General features: G+C 54.7%; 1 long non-coding RNA gene across 1 annotated transcript in view; it reads right to left on the bottom strand.

Moving 5' to 3' along the window:
* Positions 1-8,819: 8,819 nt before the first annotated feature.
* LOC121272829 overlaps positions 8,820-9,070 on the bottom strand; it is a 6,306-nt gene continuing 6,055 nt past the window's right edge. Inside the window, exon 2 of the long non-coding RNA XR_005941914.1 lies at positions 8,820-9,070. This exon is cut by the window's right edge and continues 733 nt beyond it. This is a non-coding gene — a long non-coding RNA (uncharacterized LOC121272829).

Raw genomic sequence — 9,070 nt, 5'->3', positions numbered from 1 at the left:
ATGTTTCCAGACCAGGTGGCCAGAGAGCGTCAGATTGGTGGCAACAGCATTGGGTCGATCCCAGTACTGGCTGGAACAGACACTGGGCTTTTTGAAAAATTCATTCACAGGATGTGGGTGGGCCCAGCATTTATTGCCCATCTCTAATTGCCCCCTTGAGAAGGTGGTGGGTGGAGCCGCCATCTTGAACCGCTGCAGTCCCCGGGTGGTGTAGGTACACCCACCGTGCTGTTAGGGAGAGAGTTCCAGGATTTTGACCCAGCGACAGTGAAGGAACGGCCAATATATTTCCAAGTCGGGATGGTGAGTGGCTCGGAGGGGGAACTTGCAGGTGGTGGGTGTTCCCCGTGTGTCTGCTGCCCTTGTCCTTCTAGGTGGTAGAGGTGGTGGGTTTGGGCGGCGCTGTTGAAGGAGCCTTGGCGAGTTGCTGCAGTGCATCTTGTAGATGGTACACACACTGCTGCCCCTGTGTGTCGGTGGTGGAGGGAGTGAATGTTTGTGGATGGGGTGCCGATCAAGCAGGGCTGCTTTGTCCTGGATGGTGTCGAGCTTCTTGAGTGTTGAGGGAGCCGCACTCATCCAGGCAAGTGAGGAGCATCCCATCACACTCCAGACTTGTGCCTTGTAGATAGTGGACAGGCTTTGGGGAGTCAGGAAGTGAGTTACTCGCCGCAGGATTCCCAGCCTCTGACCTGCTCTTGTAGCCACAGTATTTATATGGCTGGGTCCGGTTCAGATTCTGGTCAATGGTAACCCCCCAAGAGTGTTGATAGTGGGAGATTCAGTGATGGTAATGCTAATGAATGTCATGTTAGATTCTCTCTTGTGGAGGTGGTCATTGCCTGGCACTTATGTGGCGTGAATGTTATTTGCCACTTGTCAGCCCAACTGGATATTGTCCAGGTCTTGCTGCATTTGGACATGGACTGCTTCAGTATCTGAGGAGTTGCGAATAGTGCTGAACATTGTGCGACCATCAGTGAACATCCCCACTTCTGACCTTATGATGGAAGGTCATTGATGAAGCAGCTGAAGATGGTTGGGCTGAAGACACTAACCCTGAGGAACTCCTGCAGTGATGTCCTGGAGCTGAGATGACTGACACCCAACAACCACAACCACCTTCCTTTGTGCTTGGTATGACCCCAACCAGCGGAGTTTTCCCCGATTCCCATTGACTCCAGTTTTGCTGGGGCTCCTTGATGCCACACTCGGTCAAATGCTGCCTCGATGTCAAGGGCAGTCACTCTCACCTCACCTCGGGAGCTCAGCACTTTGTCCATGTTTGAACCAAGGCTGTAATGAGGTCAGGAGCTGAGTGACCCTGACAGAACTCAAATTGAGCATCAGTGAGCAGGTTATTGCTAAGCAAGTGCTGCTTGATAGCACTGTGGATGACCCCTTCCATTACTTTACTGACGACGGAGAGTAGACTGATGGGGCGGTAATTGGCTGGGTTGGATTTGTCCTGCTTTTTGTGTACAGACATACCTGGACAATTTTCCACATAGCCGGGTAGATGCCAGTGTTGTAGCTGTACTGGAGCAGCTTGGCTAGGGGCACGGCAGGTTCTGGAGCACAAGTCTTCAGTACTATTGCTGGAATATTGTCAGGGCCCATAGCCTTTGCAGTATCCAGTGCCTTCAGCCATTTCTTGATATCACGTGGAGTGAATCGAATTGGCTGAAGACTGGCATCTGTGATGCTGGGGACCTCCGGAGGAGGCCGAGATGGATCATCCACTCAGCACTTCTGGCTGAAGATTGTAGTAAATGTTTCAGCCTTATCTTTGCACTGATGTGCTGGGCTCCTCCAACATTGAGGATGGGGATATTTGTGGAGCCTCCTCCTCCAGTGAGTTGTTTAATTGTCCACCACCATTCACGACTGGATGTGGCAGGACTGCAGAGCTTAGATCTGATCCGTTGGTTGTGGGATCGCTTAGCTCTATCACCTGCTGCTTATGCTGTTTGGCACACGAGTAGTCCTGTGTTATAGCTTCACCAGGTTGACACCTCATTTTTAGATATTCCTGGTGCTGCTCCTGACATGCCCTCCTGCACTCTTCATTGAGCCAGGGTTGATCCCCTGGCTTGATGGTAATGGTAGAGTGGGGGATATGCCAGGTCATGAGGTTACAGATTGTGTTCGAGTACAATTCTGCTGCTGCTGATGTCCCACAGCACCTCATGGATGCCCAGTCTTGAGTTGCTAGATCAGTTTGAAATCTATCCCATTTAGCACGGTGGTGGTGCCACACAACACGATGGAGGATATCCTCAATGTGAAGGTGGGACTTCGTCTCCACAATGACTGTGCGGTGGTCACTCCTACCGATACTGTCATGGACAGATGCATCTGCAGCAGGCAGGTTGGTGAGGTTGAGGTCAAGTATGTTTTTCCCTCGTTAGTTCCCTCACCGCCTGCTGCAGACCCAGTCCAGCAGCTATGTCCTTTAGGACTCGGCCAGCTCGGTCAGTAGCGATGCTACCGAGCCGCTGTTGGTGATGGACATTGAAGTCCCCACCCAGAGTACATTCTGCACCCTTGCCACCCTCAGTGCTTCCTCCAAGTGGTGTTCAACATGGAGGAAGCACTGATTCATCAGCTGAGGGAGGGCGGTACAGGGTGATCAGCAGGAGGTTTCCTTGCCCATGTTTGACCTGATGCCGAGACTTCATAGGGTCCGGAGTCGATGTTGAGGACTCCCAGGGCAACTCCCTCCCGACTGTGTACCACTGTGCCCCCACCTCTGCTGTGTCTGTTCTGCCGGTGGGACAGGACATACCCAGGGATGGTGATTTTGGAGGCTGGGACATTATCTGTAAGGTATGATTCCATGAGGATGACTATGTTGCTTGACAAGTCTGGGAGACAGCTCTCCCAATTTGGCACAAGCCCCCAGATGTTAGTAAGGAGGTCTTTTGCAGGGTTTCCAGTGCCTAGGTCAATGCTGGGTGATCCAGCTGGTATCATTCATTTGAGACTTAAGCAGTGAGTAACTTGCTAGGGCCATTTCAAAGGCACAATTTAAGGGTCAACCGCATTGCTATGGGTCTGGAGTCACATATAGACCAGGCCGGGTAAGGAGGACGGGTTCCCGTCCCTAAAGGGACATTTGTGAACCAGATGGGGTTTTTACAACAATCGACAATAGTTTCACGGTCACCATCAGACTTTTAACTCCAGCTTTTTATTGAATTCAAATTCCACCATCGGCGGTGGTGGGATTCGAACCCGGGTCCCCAGAGCATCACCCACCCAGCGACAGTACCACTAAAGCCACCGTCTCCTTGCCCTACCCGCGGCGGAGGTCACGAAGCGGTGCGCGCTGGGACCTGCCTTCTGTCGGAGAACCTCTGGAGAAGAAAGGGATCGTGGTTAGGGGGGGCAGGGAGAGCGGAGGCGAGGCGGACGATGGTGTTGAACGCAAGAGTGGGTTCGAGGGGCTGAATGGCCTCATGCTGTGCTCCAGAGCTAACCGCGCCCTGGGCCAAGCCTTTCCATCACAGCTGGCCAGCAACATGGAAAATTCGCCCAGGTATATCCCGCCTGTAAATAGCGGGAAAAATCCAATCCAGCCCATATTAGCACCACATCGGTCTACGCCCGATCGTCAGTAAAGTGATGGAAGGTGTCAGCAACGGTGCTATTAAGCTGCACTCACTCAGCAATATCCTGCTCACTGACCATCGGCTTGGGGTCCCGCCAGGGTCACTCAGCTCCAGGCCCCATGGCAGCCCTGGTCCAAACATGGACAAGAAAGCTGAACTCCAGAGATGAGAGTGACTGCCCTTGACATCGAGGCAGCATTTGACCGAGTGTGGCATCAAGGAGCCCTGGCAAAACCAGAGTCAATGGGAATCAGAGGGAAAACTCTCCGCTGGTTGGAGTCATACCTAGCACAAAGGAAGATGGTTGTGGTTGTTGGAGGTCAGTCATCTCAGCTCCAGGACACCACTGCAGGAGTTCCTCAGGGTAGTGTCCTCGGCCCAACCATCTTCAGCTGCTTCATCAATGACCTTCCTTCCATCATACGGTCAGAAGTGGGGATGTTCGCTGATGGTTGCACAATGTTCAGCACCATTCGCGACTCCTCAGATACTGAAGCAGCCCATGTCCAAATGCAGCAAGAACTGGACAATATCCAGGCTCAGGGCTGACAAGTGGCAAGTAACATTCACCCCACACAAGTGCCAGGCAATGACCATCTCCAACAAGATAGAACCTAACCATCGCCACTTGACATTCAATGGCATTAACATCACTGAATCCCCACTATCAACATCCTGGGGGTTACCACTGACCAGAAACTGAACTGGACCCAGCCATATAAACACTGTGGCTACAAGAGCAGGTCAGAGGCTGGGAATCCTGCGGAGAGTAACTCACCTCCTGACTCCCCCAAAGCCTGTCCACCATCTACAAGGCACAAGTCAGGAGTGTGATGGGATACTCCCCACCTGCCTGGATAAGCGTGACTCCATGGCTCAAGCTCTCCACCACCCTGACCCCCGTGTCTCGTGAAAAACTCGCACAGGCCTCTCAATAAAGAGTGACGTGCTCGCAAACAGATCCCTATTGTTTTGTCACGTCGATCGAGGGATAAATATTGGCCAGGGCACCAAAGAGAACACCCCCCAACCCCCCCTCCAACCCAACCTCTTCCCAGGAATATTGCCACAGGATCGTCTGCGCTCTCCTGAGAAAGAGAGAGAGTAGGTCCCAGGGCTTGATGTCTGGTGCGAGAGACAGCACTTCTGACAGCGCAGCACAGCCTCAGCACCCCACTGCAGGAGGGACGACCCCAGATCTTTCAGCGCCCAGTCCTCCGGGGTGGGACTGGAGCTCACAATCTTCTCAATCACTGTGCTGACCGATAAGTCAGGGGAACTGGTCATTTTGCGTGCCAGACCCACCCACAAAACACCACCCACTCCCCCACCCACCACGCCAGCCAGCCTCGCCTCCTTACACCTTTCCATCTCTCTCTCTCTCTCTCTCTCCCGGAGCTGAGCCCCCTTCTCACAAAGCCGCCTCCTCAGCTAAACGCTAGATCGCCCCTTGCCAGCGGGAGGAGGAGACGGCGGCGTAGTGGTAACGCTCTCCGGGCCGGAAATCCACAGGCCCGCGCTAATCTCCCCGTGGGTTCAAATCCCACCTCTCGGCGACTGGTGGAATTGGAACTCCGTTCATTGGGATCGGGATCGGGATCGAGAGCCCGCCATCGGTAACGGTGACCCCGAGGGGAAACTATCGTCAAAGCCCATCTGGTTCACTTATGCCCCTTTAGTTGTCGTCCTTACCCTGGGTCTGGCCTACCTGTGACAACCAGACCTGGTCGACTCGGAGCTGCCCTCTGATACGATCCAGCGAGCCGCTCACTCAGGTCAAGGGGCAGTCAGGGATGGGCAACCAAAGCCGGCCTTGCCAGCAAAGGGGTGCAAATCTGCACAAGTCACCATGGACAGGCCGGGAGAGGGGTTAATAAAGATGACAGTCCCCCTGGGCTTTGTTAATAGGGGCACAGAGAACAAAAGCAAGGAGGTTTATGTTACACCTGGATAAAAGTCTCAACTTTTTGAAAGTCTTTTAAGAGAACGCGCGCATCGCTGGTTAGGTCGGCCTTCATTGCCCAGACCTAATTGCCCCTTGAGGTGACGGTGGTGGTGGTGGTGAACCACCTTCTTGGGGCGCTGCAGTCCCTGTGGTGTAGCAACCACCCACCGTAGGAGTATTGTGTCCGGTTCTGGGCGCCGCACTTTAGGGAGGATGTGAAGGCTCTACAGAGAGTGAGAGAGAGAGCGAGAAAGCGTGAGAGTGAAAGCGAGAGAGAGAGAGAGAGAGAGAGAGAAAGCGTGAGAGTGAAAGCGAGAGAGAGAGAGAGAAAGCGTGAGAGTGAGAGAGAGAGAGCGAGAAAGCGTGAGAGTGAAAGCGAGAGAGAGAGCGAGAAAGCGTGAGAGTGAAAGCGAGAGAAAGTGTGAGAGCGAAAGCGAGAGAGAGAGAGAAAGCGAGAGTGAAAGCGAGAGAGAGAGAGAGAAAGCGTGAGAGTGAAAGCGAGAGAGAGAGAGAGAAAGCGTGAGAGTGAAAGTGAGAGAGAGAGAAAGCGTGAGAGTGAAAGCGAGAGAGAGGGAGAGAGAAAGCATGAGAGTGAAAGCGAGAGAGAGAGAGAGAGAGAGAGAAAGCGTGAGAGTGAAAGCGAGAGAGAGAGAGAAAGTGTGAGAGTGAAAGCGAGAGAGAGAGAAAGCGTGAGAGTGAAAGCGAGAGAGAGAGAGGAAGCGTGAGAGCGAAAGCGAGAGACAGAGAGAGAGCGAGAAAGCATGAGAGTGAAAGAGAGAGAGAGAGAGGAAAAGATTGACGAGAACGGTTCCAGAGATGAGGGGACTTCAGTTCCGTGGATGGATTGGAGAAGTTGGGACTGTTTCTCCTCAGAGAAGAGAGAAGGTCGAGAGGAGATTTGATGGAGGGTGTTCAAAATCACGAGGGGGGGGGTCTGGGACAGAGCGGACAGAGGGGGAAACTGTCCCCATCGGCAGGAGGATCGAGAACCAGAGGGACGCGGGTTTAAGGCGATCGGTGAAAGAAGCGAGGGAGACGCGAGGAGAAACTTTTTCACGCAGCGAGTGGTTAGGATCTGGAACGCGCCGCCTGAGAGTGTGGGGGAGGGGTGGAGGCAGGGTCAATCGAGGCTTTCCAAGCCGGGGGGGGGGGGGGGCGGAATTGGATCGTTATCTGAAGAAGGAGAATGTGCGGGGGTGACGGAGAGCTTGGGGGGGAGCGGGACCAGGTAAATAGCTGGTCGAGAGAGCCGGCGCAGAGAGCATTTTTTGCAGCGGAACCACTCCGCTATCTTGAAGCCCCGGCTTCACTAACGCCCCGGGTGGGGTGTCTCGGACGTCCAGCAACCAGCTACGCTGCCGTGCGAGGGCAGCCTCCTGTGGTGTGGGGGGGTGGGGGGGGTGTGTGTGCTGGGCCACTCCGCTGCAATTGCTGGGCCGAAAGACAGCACATGGTTGTCCCATGCGACACGACGAGGACACCTGGTGGACGTGACCGGGTTGGCGAGACCGGGAACATTTGGACCTCTGCTGCGTAACCGCGCCACCTCCAGGCACCCCAAGGTACTGCACAGCCGATGGAGGACTATCGGCCACAAGGTAACACCACCGGACCGATAACCCAGAGGCCCCAGGCAGATGCTCTTTGGTGGGGGGGGGGGGGGGGGGGAAGAGGCACGGGTTCAAATCCCACTCCGGCTGTTGGCGGAATTTAAATTCAATGAGTGAATCGGGAATTGAAATCGAGCCTCGGTGACGGTGAAACTGTCACCGTTGCGGTAAGAAACCCCATCGGGTGCACGAACCCCCCCTCCAGGGAGGGAAATCTGCCTTCCTCACCCGGTCTGGCCTACACGTGACTCCAGACCCCACAGCCACGTGGTCGACTCGTAACTGCCCCTCTGAAAGGGCCCCTAGAACAGACGCTCGGTCCAAGGGACCATTGGGGAGGGGTTCACAACGAATTTTGGACTTGCCAGCGATGCCCACGTTCCGTGGAAGAATTCAAAACCATTCACTCCCCCCCCCCCCCCCTCCCCCCCCCACCAACCACACCACCGACGCACAGGGGCAGCAGTGTGTGTACCATCTACAAGATGCACTGCAGCAACTCGCCAAGGCTCCTTCGACAGCGCCGCCCAAACCCACCACCTCTACCACCTAGAAGGACAAGGGCAGCAGACACATGGGGAACACCACCACCTGCAAGTTCCCCCTCCGAGCCCCACACACACCATCCCGACTTGGAAATATATCGGCCGTTCCTTCACTGTCGCTGGGTCAAAATCCTGGAACTCCCTCCCTAACAGCGCGGTGGGTGTACCTACACCACACGGGGACTGCAGCGGCTCAAGAAGGCGGCTCACCCACACCCACCTTTTCCGTGGACCAATAAACCTGGCGTAGTAAGCAGCGCCCATACTCCACGAGCAAATTTTTAAAAATTACAGCTTCAAGGCTGCACAGCAAATTTCAGCACATCAGTCACATAGGATGTTCAGCTCAGTATCTAACCCTGTGCTCTACCTGTCCTGGGAGTGTTTGATGGGGACAGTGTAGAGGGAGCTTTACTCTGTATCTAACCCCGTGCTGTACCTGTCCTGGGAGTGTTTGATGGGGACAGTGTAGAGGGAGCTTTACTCTGTATCTAACCCCGTGCTGTACCTGTCCTGGGAGTGTTTGATGGGGACGGTGTAGAGGGAGTTTTACTCTGTATCTAACCCCGAGCTGTACCTGTCCTGGGAGTGTTTGATGGGGACAGTGTAGAGGAACCTTTACTCTGTATCCAACCTTGTGCTGTACCTGTCCTGGGAATGTTTGATGGGGACAGTGTAGAGGGAGCTTTACTCTGTATCTAACCCCGTGCTGTACCTGTCCTGGGAGTGTTTGATGGGGACGGTGTAGAGGGAGCTTTACTCTGTATCTAACCCCGTGCTGTACCTGTCCTGGGAGTGTTTGATGGGGACACTGTAGAGGGAGCTTTACTCTGTATCTAACCCCGTGCTGTACCTGTCCTGGGAGTGTTTGATGGGGACAGTGTAGAGTGAGCTTTACTCTGTATCTAACCCCGTGCTGTACCTGTCCTGGGAGTGTTTGATGGGGACACTGTAGAGGGAGCTTTACTCTGTATCTAACCCCGTGCTGTACCTGTCCTGGGAGTGTTGGATGGGGACGGTGCCGCGATTCCGGTTGGGACGCCTCCCTAGCTCGAGCGGTACAGGGGCCCAGCGGCATTTGAAAACGAAAAATCAGCGAAAGGCGGCTGGTGAAGACACGTGACAAGCGTTTTAATGAACAGTACATCGGGCAGTGGCGACCGGAGGGACGAGCCGCAGAGGCTGCTGGGGGAAATCTGCAGGCGCGAGGAGCTTCTGTCGAAAGCTGTGGTGTGTGGGGAAGGCCCCCGGCACATTGCGGGAGGTGGGGGGGGTGGTGATGTTCAGGAAGCAGGGTCACCGTCTGCACTTGGGAGGTCCCACACCCGCCTCTAGGCAAGCTGGGGGGAGGGGGGG

Source organism: Carcharodon carcharias, chromosome 35 (assembly GCF_017639515.1).
Source record: "Carcharodon carcharias isolate sCarCar2 chromosome 35, sCarCar2.pri, whole genome shotgun sequence".
Classification (NCBI taxonomy): domain Eukaryota; kingdom Metazoa; phylum Chordata; class Chondrichthyes; order Lamniformes; family Lamnidae; genus Carcharodon; species Carcharodon carcharias.
Note: the sequence above shows the minus strand (reverse complement) of the source record. Positions and strands in the feature narration are given on the sequence as shown.